The 15,108-nt window shown below is 46.6% G+C and overlaps 1 pseudogene; it reads right to left on the bottom strand.

Annotated features, from left to right (window-relative positions):
• Nucleotides 1–3,080: 3,080 nt before the first annotated feature.
• On the bottom strand, nt 3,081–6,181 carry LOC129019600 (IST1 homolog; annotated as a pseudogene).
• Between the last annotated feature and the right edge of the window lie 8,927 nt (nt 6,182–15,108).

The raw sequence follows: 15,108 nt of genomic DNA, 5'->3' as shown, positions 1-15,108 counted from the left end.
ATTAATTCTGAGAGGATGTCTTACTTCATAATTTGTGATGTCTTGAGTGTTAAGTGAGGTTTTTAGTATCTAAAAGGCGTAAATACGTAGTTGTTTTTCACCTCAGATGGTCCCTGGTACTTCCCTGTTCTCCTAAGATACACAGATACATGGAAACCCATGTCAAAAGACAAAGTTACAATAAATTGACTTTAGATCTCATGGGCTTTTATTTGGGATTCACAAACGGGGCAGCCTCCATTGTATAAAATAGAATGAGAACCCTTGCCCAATGCAGTGGGTTTTGTGTAAGGTGGGAACAAATAACAGAACTAGAGAAAAAAGAACTGAGGCCTGGTGACACATGTCTGTAGTCCCAGCTACTTGCGAGGCTGAGGCGAGAGGAACGCTTGAGCCCAAGAGTTTGAGGCTGCAGGGAGCCATAATCACTCCACTGCATTCTAACCTGGGTGACAAAGTGAGACCCTGCCTTTAAAAAAAAGTTTTTTAAATAAAATTTAAAAAAGAAAGGAGTGGTGAACATCAATTATTTAGACCGGAATCTCCTGTTTTCAGGAAAAACAGGTTTGTTTTGAGATTTATCTGCTCCCTTAAAGTTTCAGTTTGATAATGTGGCATTTAGCATGAGTGACTTCATTTTGGTTTGGTGTGGTCTGTTGGAGCCTAGTGCAGAAGCTCAGTCCAAAGCAATACCGTACCATAATTTTGGCTTAACAGCAACAATTGAGGTAGATTCCATTTTCGAACTAACAGTTGGAGTCTTTGTGTCTCTATTAATTCTCTTCTGCAATGACAAATCTACACGCAAATGTTCATACATGAAAATTAGAAACACATACACCAAAATATGTAAAGTGATTTTCTCTGGGCAGGGGGGATTTGGGGTTATTCTTTCTTCTTCATAACTTCCTTAGGTAATGAAATTTTTGCAATGAGCCTGCCTTAATTCCATCATTACAAATAGAACATCAATACATTCCAAAGCATTAAACTTTTTAGAAGAGGGTACATTTTTGTCATTAAAAGAAACCTAAATACTAGGACTAGAATTAAAAAATATCAACGTGTCATGTAACATGTGTCCTCTTGAATAGCCTTTAGCTGTGCCACTTCTACATAATTAGAAACATTTCACTATTAAGATTCTTCCCTTAATGAACAGGGAAATGGCCTTTGCGCATTAAATGAGAAAAGATACAGAAAACAGACCACATGATTTGGGTACACATTAGATGTTCAATAAATGTGGCCTCTCCCCTTCTATTCTTCTCTGAAAAACCAATTGAATGGTCATATTAGATACAATCCTTGCAAAAGGTTTTGGAAACGTCCATTTTTAAAAAATGGGATGCATATACAGTTTTTGAGAACTGCGATCTACAACTATGAATACTATTTAAGGTTAGACCATAGTCATTTTTCTGTTAATGACGAATTCTTATTATTTTTTGTTTTCCTGATACCTGGTATGCAGCTATTCACAAATTCTTTATAAATTTTATTATCAGTATAATGTCCAATCCCATGGATGTTGTATGATTTTCTTAACCATTCTCATAATCTTGATCATTAGTTTTCTGCAAAACCATTCAAAGGTATAACACTCTGATTCCGGGTCTAAAGCTCAAGTCTAAATAATTTGAAAGATGGAACCCTGGAAAAATGCAAATTAACAAACATGTATATAAAGTTTCAGGGGGATTGTGGTGCCCTGTATGCCCGTAAAAACAGACAATGGACCCAATGACTAAGAATTCCTATTTTGGGACACTTAAATTTCTGGCTCACTTCCTTCATTTGCACGAACACATCACAACTGAGTTCATATTCCTATTGCTTTTGATCTACAGAAATCCAAAATGGAATGATCCAAAAACTCCTCCAAATAGTGTTTCTGTTTCCCCCTCCAAGGCTACAGGTGCATAATTTCATACACATAACCAGAAGGAAGTATGGTGGGTGAAATCTCCAGTCATCCTTCACTGCAGGTTCTTAGAGTCAGAATTCAAGAAGGCCGTGATTCTTCTTTTTTTTTTCAGGATCTTTATTAAAAGCTACTGAGCTACAGAATACAAACCAACTGAAAACATTGAAGAAAGGCTGTCTGAAACAAGTATGTACAGATATACTACAGAAGTAAAAGCTGTGTCATCCAATCCCAAAGCCACCCCTGTGGGGAAGGATGACCTTAGCTATGGGCCAAAGGAGTATAGAAGTTATGACATAAGAGTCCCATCCATCCAGGAAAGCAGTGGACAACTACAGCCACATGGGCACCAAAAATTTATCTGAGACTAGTTTTAAAGTTTCCATGAATCAAAGTTTTCAAATGAAAACAGGTACCACTCTTTTCCTGTAGGCTTTCCAGCTCACTACCCAAAAGACCTGAGTACTTCTATTAAGGCAGCTGGAAGCCCACCCTAGACTTGAATGGCAACTTGTCCTTTCTCTGCCAGTAAGGCAATCCAACACAATATGCTACAGGGAAAACAGAATTTCCATGGTGCCACCCTCTAGTACAAAGGAAACAGCACTCAAAGCAAAAGGCCACAGAGGACTCCCTGAGAATCCAGTACAACTAAGCGAGGCCTTCAACTGTCGAGACAAACTTTGCAACTGGATCCCGGTGGGACAGTGCCCCGCGGCGAGGAGTAGTGTATATGCCAATGAGAGGGTCCAGCTTCCAGGAACCGTTACAATGGCGTCCTGAGTCATTTTCTCTCTCCCACTTGCATTCGAGTGCGAAAACACACACCGTGGCCTTGATTCTCACTCACCACAATCCCCCTGTACAGAGGGGTTTGTTTCTAAGTCTGGAACCTCAACACGAGGCTGGGATGCTTCACGACGTGCTCTTTCCCACTGTCCAGCCATCTTTGGTGGTCTCCCACAGTGCTTTCCCATCCTCTCATGCTCCTGTGGAGGGACCGTGGGACGGGCCAGGAGGAAACCTGGGATCACTCTGACAGGAAACGGACAAGCACAGCTGCCAGGAGCCAGTTGCTCCGGCTTTAATCTCCAGTTGTTAGTCTCAAGATCAACAGAGAACTGGAAAGCAGCAGAATCTGGAGGAGCAGGCAGAGAGCCCAGAGGAGGAGTGTTGTGCTCAGTGACGGTTAACAGATAAAACAGAATTTCATGGAGATTCTTTGTTACAAGGAGAAATTGCTCAGTCTCAACTCCCAGAACGTGAAAGTTGCCTGGTTTAAGAGACCTATATTTTCTTTTTCAGCTCTTCAAACCTCTGGGAAAGATCATCAAAGTCAACTTCTTCAGATGCTGAGGTGCTGGCACCAGCAGATGCAGTTGGTAGTGTGTCTGGCACAGATGGCAACTCTGGTAGGACAAAGTTGTCACAGTTATCCGCAGGTCTGGAAGGAAGCTTTGCAGAGGCTTCTGGCTTGGATCCAGGACCAACAATCTGTGCAGAAGAGATATTCTTATCAGCATTAACGTCATCTATAGATTCATATGATGGGGGAGTTGCTGGTATCTGAGATGGATAAATACTGGGAAAGTCCTGATGAGTCTCCATTGGCAGTCCATTGAAATCTGATGGTCCCTTTAGCAGTGGATATGAGAAAGGCGCATTTGCAGATGGCATGGGCATAGGCATGGGCATTGGCACCATTCCATCAGGTCCACCAACTGGTGCTGTGAACCTACCACCCCCTCCTCTTCCAGGGCCTCCTTTCTTCACATTGTATCCGGAATTGGTGGGTTCTTGGTCTCACTGACTTCAAGAATGAAGCCGCGGACCCTCGCGGTGAGTGTTACAGCTCTTAAGGTGGCGCGTCTGGAGTTTGTTCCTTCTGATGTTCAGATGTGTTCAGAGTTTTTTCCTTCTGGTGGGTTTGTAGTCTCGCTGGCTCAGGAGTGAAGCTGCAGACCTTTGCGGTGAGTGTTACAGCTCTTAAGGTGGTGCGTCTGGAGTTGTTCGTTCCTCCCGGTGGGCTCGTGGTCTTGCTGGCTTCAGAAGTGAAGCTGCAGACCTTTGCCGTGAGTGTTACAGCTCATAAAAGCAGTGTGGACCCAAAGAGCGAGCAGTAGCAAGATTTATTGCAAAGAGTGAAAGAACAAAGCTTCCACAGTGTGGAAAGGGACCCAAGCGGGTTGCCAATGCTGGCTTGGGCAGCCTGCTTTTATTCTCTTATCTGGCCCCACCCACATCCTGCTGATTGGTAGAGCTGAGTGGCCTGTTTTGACAGGGCGCTGATTGGTGCGTTTATAATCCCTGAGCTAGATACAAAGGCTCTCTAGGTCCCCATCAGATTAGTTAGATATAGTTTCCACACACAGGTTCTCCAAGGCCCCACCAGAGCAGCTAGATACAGAGTGTTGATTGGTGCATTCACAAACCTTGAGCTAAACACACGGTGCTGATTGGTGTGTTTACAATCCTTGAGCTAGATAGAGAGTGCCAATTGGTGTGTTTACAATCCCTGAGCTAGACATAAAGGTTCTCCACGTCCCCACCAGAGCAGCTAGATACAGAGTGTCGAATGGTGCACTCACAAACCTTGAGCTAAACACAGGGTGCTGATTGGTGTGTTTACAATCCTTGAGCTAGATACAGAGTGCCGACTGGTGTGTTTACAATCCCTGAGCTAGACATAAAGGTTCTCCAAGGCCACACCAGAGCAGCTAGATACAGACTGTCAATTGGTACACTCACAAACCTTGAGCTAAACTGAGGGTGCTGATTGGTGTGTTTACAAACCTTGAGCTAGATACAGAGTGCCGATTGGTGTGTTTACAATCCCTGAGCTAGACATAAAGGTTCTCCAAGGCCCCACCAGAGCAGCTAGATAGAGTGTGGATTGGTGCACTCACAAACCTTGAGCTAAATACAGAGTGCCGATTGGTGTGTTTACAATCCCTGAGCTAGATATAAAGACTCTCCACGTCCTCACCAGACTCAGGAGCCCAGCTGGCTTCACCTAGTGGATCCTGCACCGGGGCTGCAGGTGGAGCTGCCTGCCAGTCCCGTGCGGTGCGCTCGCACTCCTCAGCCCTTGGGTGGTCGATGGCACTGGGCGGCGTGGAGCAGGGGGCGGCGCTCGTCGGGGAGGCTCGGGCTGCACAGGAACCCACGGAGGCGGAAGGCTCAGGCATGGCGGGCTGCAGTCCCGAGGCCTGCCCCTCGGGAAAGCAGCTAAGGCCCGGCGAGAAATCGAGCACAGCGCCGGTGGGCTGGCACTGCTGGGGGACCCAGTACACCCTCCGCAGCCGCTGGCCCGGGTGCTAAGTCCCTCATTGCCCAGGCCGGCAGGGCCGGCCGGCTGCTCTGAGTGCGGGGCCCGCCAAGCTCACGCCCACCCGGAACTCCAGCTGGCCCACAAGCGCCACACGCAACCCCGGTTCCCGCTCGCGCCTCTCCCTCCACACCTCCCTGCAAGCTGAAGGAGTGGGCTCCGGCCTTGGCCAGCCCAGAAAGGGGCTCCCACAGTGCAGCGGTGGGCTGAAGGGCTCCTCAAGTGCCGCCAAAGTGGTAGCCCAGACAGAGGAGGCGCCGAAAGCGAGCGAGGGCTGTGAGGACTGCCAGCACGCTGTCACCTCTCAACATCATCTGTGAATTCAACATCAATAAGCTCTGTCTCTACCCCAGAAGAAGCTTCTGCCATGACCACAGAGTCAGGTTCATAGGGTACATTGTAATTCTTCGCAATTTCAATCAGGTATCTCTCCACCAGGATTTTGGATGGGGCTTCCACACTCAGCTTGTGCATTAGCCTGTCATTCACAGTTCCAATCTGGTTGGTCCTACACAGCTTGCCATATTCCTTGCTATACTTGGCACAGAGCTGATCAGCAACTATTTTCAACTCAGCCACTTCTGACTGGAGTCGAGGAGCAGCCCAGATCAATGTAGACACAGATTAAGCCAGACCAGAATCTAGTTCCTTCATAGACTGGATAAGGCCAAACCGAGCCAGCAGCAGATCACAGTACAGCTCCAGGATCTCCATGGCCTCCACGAGGTAGTCTTCCCGGATAATGTGCTCCACACGGATCCAAGCTCGTTCATCTTTCCCAGCAGCCAGATAGTCAGCAATCTCCTTCCTTGCTTTCTGGGCCAGTTCCGTTTTTTTTTCTCCAATAGTTTAAGGCGATTTATGACTAATCTCAAATTCACTCTTAAACGCTCAGCTTTAAATCCAGAGCCCAGCATGCTGTGCTGCTCCTCCTAACCGAATTCTACCGTGAACACAGCAGACACCGACTTCAGAATCAGGGTTCACCATCCACGTGATTCTTAAACACGTAAATGAAACTCCAAGAACCGGGAGATGGGGGCGGAGTGTATAACCCTTCCCGGAAGAAATCCTACACAAACCCTGCCTGACCAAACTTTACTCAGGCTCTTACACCTTCTCCTAGGCCCATCTGTACACTTCATTGTAAAATCCAACAATAACAAAGGCCCCTTCTAAGTCAGTTTAGCAAGAACCCTCTGCCCTACTTCATCCTCCACCATCCCCCAGGCGATGATGTCTTATCACCCAGGTCTCTCTCTTCAAAAAGAATCCCAACAGGTGCGTTTAGCCAGAATCCTACTTATCCCAGACATTTCCTCTTAGTATTTTGTCATCCAGTGATCCCTAACCTGCTCCTTGACTATAAATTCCTACTCGTTCATGCTGAATTTGGAGTTGAACCCAATCTCTTGTACCCACTGCAAAATCTCACTGCTGTGCTTCCAATACCTATCACGATGATCCTGAATAAAGTCTTCCTTTGCATGCTTTAACGAGTGTGACTGAATATTTTTTCTTTAAAAGAGTCTATCACACCGTCTTCAGGGAATTCCTGCTCTAAGCTTCCCATCCTATCCGTTTCTTCTCACTGGAAAACTTCATCTAAAACTCAGTATCTGATTTCGCGCTTAGATCATTTCTCTGTGGCAGTCATACGAGGCTGAGAGGAGACAGGGAAACTGAGACCCTGACCCACGGGTCAGTGACACCACAGAGCTATAGCAAAGCACACTTTCAAAGGACACTCACTCTATGTCCCGGTCACACAACACACTCACGCACCCTTCTCAGTCTCCACGTCACAAAGGAGACGTTCTCCACCTGTCTCCCTTGAGATGAGCCCCTTCCTTCGCAGCTCCGGCACCCCAGGGCCTGAGGAGGTGGGAGACAAGTCCGCACCCGAGGCCTCCGCGCTCTGAGTGCCTTCTGCAGCTCCACTCTCACCGCCACTCAGGGTCCCACGCGGGCTGCGGGCTGGGGGTGCAGAAGCTCCCGCAGCGACCCGCGCCGCCTTCTTCCTCAGGTGGGACCACGTCACGGGCAGCGCAGAGGTCCGGGAGACGGAGCCAGAGGTCCAAGATTTCTCCGTCGCCCGTAGAACATGTAGTCCAAGACGGAACAGTCAGGACCACAGGCAACCCTGAGAAGTGGAGTCTAGAGTCCTAAAAACCTACAGGAAATACGGATGTGACCACGGGAACCACGCGTCCCGCTCACCGCGCGAGCCCCGTACTCTTCTGGGAGTGGCCGCCTGGCCTAGGAGTACGCATGCGCAGATCAGCCAAATGCTGGGGCCCCCGACCTGAGGCTAAGGGTGGAGTCACTGCGTTCTCAGGGTCAGTAGGAGGCGAGTCTGGGTGGAACCTGACTCGGGCAAAAGAAAAGGGTTAGGTAAATGGACTCACGTCCTATAGGAGTGACTTAAGTCCCATCACATTCTTCAATACATTATGTTCTTCACCTTTGGACACGAATACATATGATTAAAAATTTTATTTAAAAACATCCGAAGAAATAAATATTTTCATTATTTTTGTTTTGGAATAGGCTTGTTTGTTTGAGGGACGGAGTCTCACTCTGTTCCACAGGCTGGAGTGCAATGGCGCGATCTCGGCTCACTGAAACCTCTGCCTCCCGGGTTCAAGTGATTGTCGTGCTTCAGCCTTCCAAGTAGCCGGGATTACAGGCATCCGCCACCACACCCGGCTAATTTTTGTATTTTTAGTAGAGATGGGGTTTCACCATGTTGGCCAGGCTGGTCTCGAACTCCTGACCTCAGGTGATCCGCCCACCTCGGCCTCCCAAAGTGCTGGGATTATAGGCGTGAGCCACCGTGCCCGGCTGGCCTGGAACAGGATTTTTTTTTTTTTTTTTTTGACGCTTTGTTGCCCAGGCTGGAGTGCAGTGGCACGATCTCAGCTCACTGCAACCTCGCCTCCCGGGTTCACGCCATTCTTCTGCCTCAGCCTCCCGAGTAGCTGGGATTACAGGAGCCCGCCACCACGCCTGGCTAATTTTTTTTTTTTTTTTTTTTTTTGTATTTTTAGTAGAGACAGGGTTTCACCATGTTAGGCAGGATGGTCTCGATCTCCTGATCTCATGATCCGCCTGCCTCGGCCTCTCAAAGTGCTGGGATTACAGGCGTGAGCCACCACACCCGGCCTTCTTCTTTTTTTTTTTTTTTGACACGGAGTCTCGCTCTGTCGTCAGGCTAGAGTGCAGTGGCGTGATCTCGGCTCACTGCAACCTGCGACTCCCTGGTTCAAGCCATTCTCCAGCCTCAGCCACCCGAGTAGCTGGGACTACAGGCGCGTGCCACCATGCCCAGCTAATTTTTGTATTTTTAATAGAGACGGGGTTTCACCATATTGACCAGGATGGTCTTGATCTCTTGACCTCATCATCCCCCGACCTCAGCCTCCCAAAGTGCAGGGACTGTAGGCGTGAGCCACAGCCTCGGGCCTGGAATAGGCTTCCTAAACATAACAAAGGGAAAAAATGTTTTTTAAAATTTAGAACCTCGATATGGTAATTACTTATCTTGGTAGTTATCTATAAACATCCCATATATCTGAATGGTTAAAAAAAAAAAAAAAAAAAGTTTAAACAAAACAAAACTTTTTACTTCCCAGGCTGAAGTGCAGTGGCGCGATCTCAGCTCACTGCAACCTCCGCTTCTGGGCTCAAGGCATTCTCCTGCCTCAGCCTCCCGAGTAGCTGGGACTACAGGCATGTGCCACCATGCCCGGCTTTTTTTTTTTGAGACAGAGTTGCACTCTTGCTGCCCAGGCTGGAGTGCAATGGCGAGATCTCGGCTTACCACAACCTCTGCCTCCCGGGTTCAAGCTATTCTCCTGCCTCTGCCTCCCAAGTAGCTGGGATTACAGGCATGTGCCACCATGCCTGGATAATTTTTTTTTTTTTTTTTTTTTTTGAGATGGAGTCTCGCTCTATCGCCCAGGCTGGAGTGCAGTGGCACAATCTCCGTTAACTGCAAGCTCCACCTCCCGGGTTCGCCATTCTCCTGCCTCAGCCTCCCGAGTAGCTGGAACTACAGGCGCCCGCCATCATGCCCAGCTAATTTTTTGTATTTTTAGTAGAGATGGGGTTTCACCGTGTTAGCCAGGATGGTCTTGATCTCCTCACCTCGTGATCCGCCCGCCTCGGCCTCCCAAAGTGCTGGGATCACAGGCGTAAGCCACCGCGCCCGGCCAATAATTTTGTATTTTTAGCAGAGACCAGGTTGCTCCATGTTGGTCAGGCTGGTCTCGAACTCCTGACCTCAGGTGATCTGCCTGCCTCGGCCTCCCAAAGTGCTGGGATTACAGGCATGAGCCACTGTGCCTGGCAGCCCGGCTAATTTTTGTATGTTTAGTAGGTACAGGGGTTTTCCATGTTGCCCAGGCTGGTCTCGAACTGCTGACCTCAAGTGATCCTCCTGCCTCAGCCTCCCAAAGTGCTGGCATTACAGGCATGAGCCACTGTGCCCGGCTAAAAAAAACCAAAAACTTTAGATAAGTGAGTTTGGAAGAAATATTTATAACAGATAAAATGGACAAATAGGTAATAATTCTAATTTACTGTCTCTCTGGCTTAATAAAATATTAGTTAATACCCTAAGAAGAAAGGAACAAAATAAAAATTAGCCATTCACAAATACAAATAGTCAACAAACAAAGTCAAAACCTAAGAACTTGTTGTTGAGCACTTATTTCTTCTCTGAAATTGGCTCTTGAATTTGTTGAACATGCATTGACATGGGATTAGGACATTTTAAAAATATTTTTTTAAGTTTCGCTTTTTGGAATTTAAAATTAATCCAAATTATTTAATATTCAACATTTGGAATTTACCAATCAATATTCTATCATTTTATTTTTCACTCTTCAAATAATTCCTTGTTCAAGAGTTTAAAACATTTTTAAAATTAATAGATTCTGCAGGCTGGGCAACATAGGGAGACCCTGTCTCTATAAAAAATTATAAAAAATTATTTTTAAAATACATAGAAAATATGTAATTCTTTAAATATATATTAAGTATAGAAAACATTTTAAATTTTTATTTTTTTTGCCAGATAGTATGGTAAGCTTATGTTTAGTCTGGCAGGAACTTGCAAAACTGCCTTCCACAGTGGCTGTACCATGTTGCAATCCTAGCAGCAATAGATGAGAATTCCTGTCGCTCCGTATGTTCACCAGCATTTGGTGTTGTTGGTGTTTGGATTCAAGCCAGTCTAACAGATGTGTAATGGTATCTCATCGTAGATTTAATTTGAATTCCCTAGTGACATATGGTGTTGACCATCTTTTCAAATGCCTACGAAATGTGCAGGGCATGGTGGCACACGCTGGTGGTCCCAGCTACTCAGGAGGCTGAGGTGGGGAGGAGGATTGCTTGAGCCCTGGAGGTTGGGGCTGCAGTGAGCCGTGATTGTACCACTGCACTCTAGCCTGAGTGACAGAGCGAGACCCTGTCTCCAAAAGATAGATAAATAATTGACTTAATTTTTAGAACAGTTGTAGGTATACAAAAAAACAGAGCAGAGGGCATATTGAGCTCTAATATCCCCCTCACACCATAGTACACACACTTCCTCTATTATCATCTTGTTAGTGTGGTACATTTGTTATGCTTAATGAGCCAATATGGATATTATTAAGTTCATGGCTTATATTAAGATTCACTCTGTGCTGTGCCATTCATGGGCTTTGACAAAAGCATAAGGACATATGTCCACTATCATAGGGTCACACAGAAAAGTTTCAGAACCTTAAAAATCTGCTGTGCTCCACCTATTCATCCTTCCCTCTGCTCAAGCCTCTGGTGTGTCCGGTATTGGTGGGTTCTTGGTCTCACTGACTTCAAGAATGAAGCCGCGGACCCTCGCGGTGAGTGTTACAGCTCTTAAGGTGGCACGTCTGGAGTTTGTTCCTTCTGATGTTCAGATGTGTTCGGAATTTCTTCCTTCTGGTGGGTTCGTAGTTTCGCTGGCTCAGGAGTGAAGCTGCAGACCTTCGCGGTGAGTGTTACAGCTCTTAAGGCGGTGCGTCTGGAGTTGTTCGTTCCTCCCGGTAGGCTCGTGGTCTTGCTGGCTTCAGGAGTGAAGCTGCAGACCTTCTCGGTGAGTATTACAGTTCATAGAAGCACTGTGGACCCAAAGAGTGAAAGAATAAAGCTTCCACAGTGTGTAAGGGGACCCGAGCGGGTTGGCAACGCTGGCTCGGGCAGCCTGCTTTTACTTTCTTATCTGGCCCCACCCACATCCTGCTGATTGGTAGAGCCCAGTGGTCTGTTTTGACAGGGCGCTGATTGGTGCGTTTACAATCCCTGAGCTAGACACAAACGTTCTCCAAGTCCTCACCAGATTAGTTAGACACAGAGTATCAACACAAAGGTTCTCCAAGGCCCCACCAGAGTAGCTAGATACAGAGTGTCCATTGGTGCATTCACAAACCCTGAGCTAGACACAGGGTGCTGATTGGTGTGTTTACAAACCTTGAGCTAGATACAGAGTGCCAATTGGTGTATATACAATCCCTGAGCTAGACACAAAGGTTCTCCACGTCCCCACTAGATTAGCTAGATACAGAGTGTCCCTTGGTGTATTCACAAACCCTGAGCTAGACACAGGGTGCTGATTGGTGTATTTACAATCCCTGAGCTAGACATAAAGGTTCTCCACATCCCCACCAGACTCAGGAGCCCAGCTGGCTTCACCCAGTGGATCCCGCACTGGGGCTGCAGGTGGAGCTGCCTGCCAGTCCCCCGCCGTGCACCCGCACTCCTCAGCCCTTGGGTGGTCGATGGGACTAGGCACTGTGGAGCAGGGGGCGGTGCTCATCGGTGAGGCTCGGGCCGCACAGGAGCCCACGGAGCGGGTGGGAGGCTCAGGCATGGCGGGCTGCAGTCCTGAGGCCTGCCCCGTGGGAAGGCAGCTAAGGCCCGGCGAGAAATCGAGCGCAGCGCCGGTGGGCTGGCACTGCTGGGGGACCCAGTACACCCTCCGCAGCCGCTGGCCCGGATGCTAAACCCCTCATTGCCCGGGGCGGCAGGGCCGGCGGGCTGCTCCGAGTGCGGGGCCCGCCAAGCCCACCGCCCACCCGGAACTCCAGCTGGCCCGCAAGCGCCGCCCGCAGCCCTGGTTCCCGCTCCCGCCTCTCCCTCCACACCTCCCTGCAAGCTGAGGGAGCCGGCTCTGGCCTTGGTCAGCCCAGAAAGGGGCTCCCACAGTGCAGCGGTGGGCTGAAGGGCTCCTCAAGTGCCGCCAAAGTGGTAGCCCAGGCAGAGGAGGCGCCCAGAGCGAGCGAAGGCTGTGAGGACTGCCAGCACGCTGTCACCTCTCACTGGCAACCACTGAACTTTTTATAATACCATCTGCCTAGTTTTGCCTTTTCTAGTATTCCATATAATTGGAACTATACACTATGTGGCCTTTTTGCATTGGCTTCTTTCACTTAGAAATACGTGTTTAAGATTCCTCCATGTCTTTCCATGCCTTGGTGGTTCATTTCTTTTTATTCCTGAATAATATTCCATTGTATGATTGTTTCAGAGTTAGTTTATGCATTTCCCTATTGTAGGATATCTTGGTTACTTCCAATCTTTGTTGGTTATGTATAAGCTGCTGTCAACATTCATGTGGAGGATTTGAGTGGATATAAGTTTTCAAGTCATTTAGGCATATACCGAAGAATGCAATTGCCAGATCGTATGGTAAGCGTATGTTTAGTTTTGCAGGAATTTGCAAAACTGCCTTCCACAGTAGCTATACCATTTTGCATCCCCAGCAGCAATCAATGAGAGTTCCTGTTGCTCCATATCCTCACCAGCATTTGGTGGTGTCAGCGTTTGGATTTGAGCCAGTCTAATACATGTGTAGTGGTATCTCATCATTGTTTTAATTTGAATTCCCTAGTGACATATGGTGTTGAGCATCTTTTCAGATGCCTATTTTTGCTACCTATATAGCAAAGGGCAGATACAGATGATGAACTGCAGGAAAAGAGCTTACTGTGATGATAGGAAGCTGCAGGCAGAGATGATCTCAGGGTTAATTGGGCATCAACTGTGCCTTCTCCTATCACATAAAATGTGGTCTACCTGAGTTTTGACTGGAAACACAGAATAATACCTGGTTGTCCATAAATATTTCTGACTGAGGCTTCAGGTTTATGTATGTTTTAACTGAAAGGTGATATAAACCCAATATATAAACAGGTTGGGGTACAACAGGCAATGACTGTCAGATATGTTGAGAGTCTACACTGAATGGATGGTATCACTAGCTGCCCATGTCTTTCTCATTATGGACTTTCACTTTTCTTTTGCCATACGAAAGGCCACTGAGATAGGCTACATCTGATTTTTCTCCTGAGGGTCTCTATTACTGAGAAATTTCTGTATTCTGGGCTACACTGGGTTCATAATCTATCTATATCATGTGTGTTTGTTCCTTCCCTAAAATGCTCAGTTCAGCTGCAGTTGTAGAGGTAAATACTACTATGTTTCCATTTTCGAGAGTTGAAGATCTGAGGTCTGGAGAGGTTAGTGTGTAGAAAGTTATGTTGAATAAGTGGCAAGGCCATGTGGCCAGGTCAGATAAGCTGCCTTCAGTTCAGTAAAATCTGAACTTCTACTGGATAATGTCTTTTCATTATAGAAAAGAGGAGAGTGAACTTAGGTGTTTTGTTCAAAATCAATGACTGTAGGGGTTCTTTCAAGATATAATGAAAAGCAATAATTGTCTCATTTTACATTACCTGTAATTATTGCTCACCAGAAATTGATTATCGATGCAGCAACCTTTTATATTTCTTTCTGCTTTATTATGCATGGCCAGGCTTCACTGTAACTAAGAGGTCCAAGATTCAGAAATATCTTTAACTTGCAATGCTTGTTCACAAGTATCCAAGTGAAAAATATTTTGCTCATTAGCCATAGAGACACATATGGCACACTACAGCCAGAGACAGAAAATGTGGAAAGAAGAAAGGGCTATCAGAAGTCCTGTGTCTCCTTAAATTTTGTATTTCTATTCATATGCATCTACAATCATAAGGAAGTTGAGCAAATGGGAAATGCAAAGTCCTAATCAAAGCATACCCACATTTCAGTTATCTGCATTATTGCACATTTAAATTTATAATGCATATATAGGATTCAATAGGTATAAAAATGTTAAGTAACCTTTTCTCTCATGCACCCCGTTATGAGAGTAGCTCTTTAGAGTCAACATTTTAATTTTGCTGTGCATCCTTTCATAATTTTGTTTTCTTTTTCTTTTTTTTTTTTTTTTATGAGACGGAGTTTTGCCCTGTCGCCCAGGCTGGGGTGCAATGGCGCAATCTCGGCTCACTGCAACCACCACCTCCTGGGTTCAAGCAGTTCTCCTGCCTCAACCTCCCGAATAGCTGGGATTACAGAAGCACGCCACCATGCCTGGGTAATTTTTTGTATCTTCAGTAAAGATGAGGTTTCACCATGTTGGCCAGGCTGGTCTCGAACACCTGACCTCGTGATCTGCCTGCCTCAGCCTCTCAAAGTGCTGGGATTATAGGCATGAGCCACCACGCCTGGCTTCTTTTTCTTTTTTGATAGCGACGGGGTCTCACTATGTTGCCCAGGCTGTTCTTGAACTCCTGAGCTCAAGCAATCCTCATGCCTCAGCCTCCCAAAGTGCTGGGATTACAGGCATGGGCAACCACACCCAGTCAAAACTTTTTCTTTTTTTAAATGTATTTTATTCTGTATATTTAAGGTACACAACATGATGTTATAGGATACATATACATAGTATAAAGGGGTTACTATAGTGAAGCAAATTAACATCTCTGTCATCTCACAGATA

This window comes from Pongo pygmaeus, chromosome 20 (genome assembly GCF_028885625.2).
Source record: "Pongo pygmaeus isolate AG05252 chromosome 20, NHGRI_mPonPyg2-v2.0_pri, whole genome shotgun sequence".
Classification (NCBI taxonomy): Eukaryota; Metazoa; Chordata; class Mammalia; order Primates; family Hominidae; genus Pongo; species Pongo pygmaeus.
The sequence above is the reverse complement of the archived record's forward strand: the minus strand, read 5'-3'. Positions and strand labels throughout refer to the sequence as shown.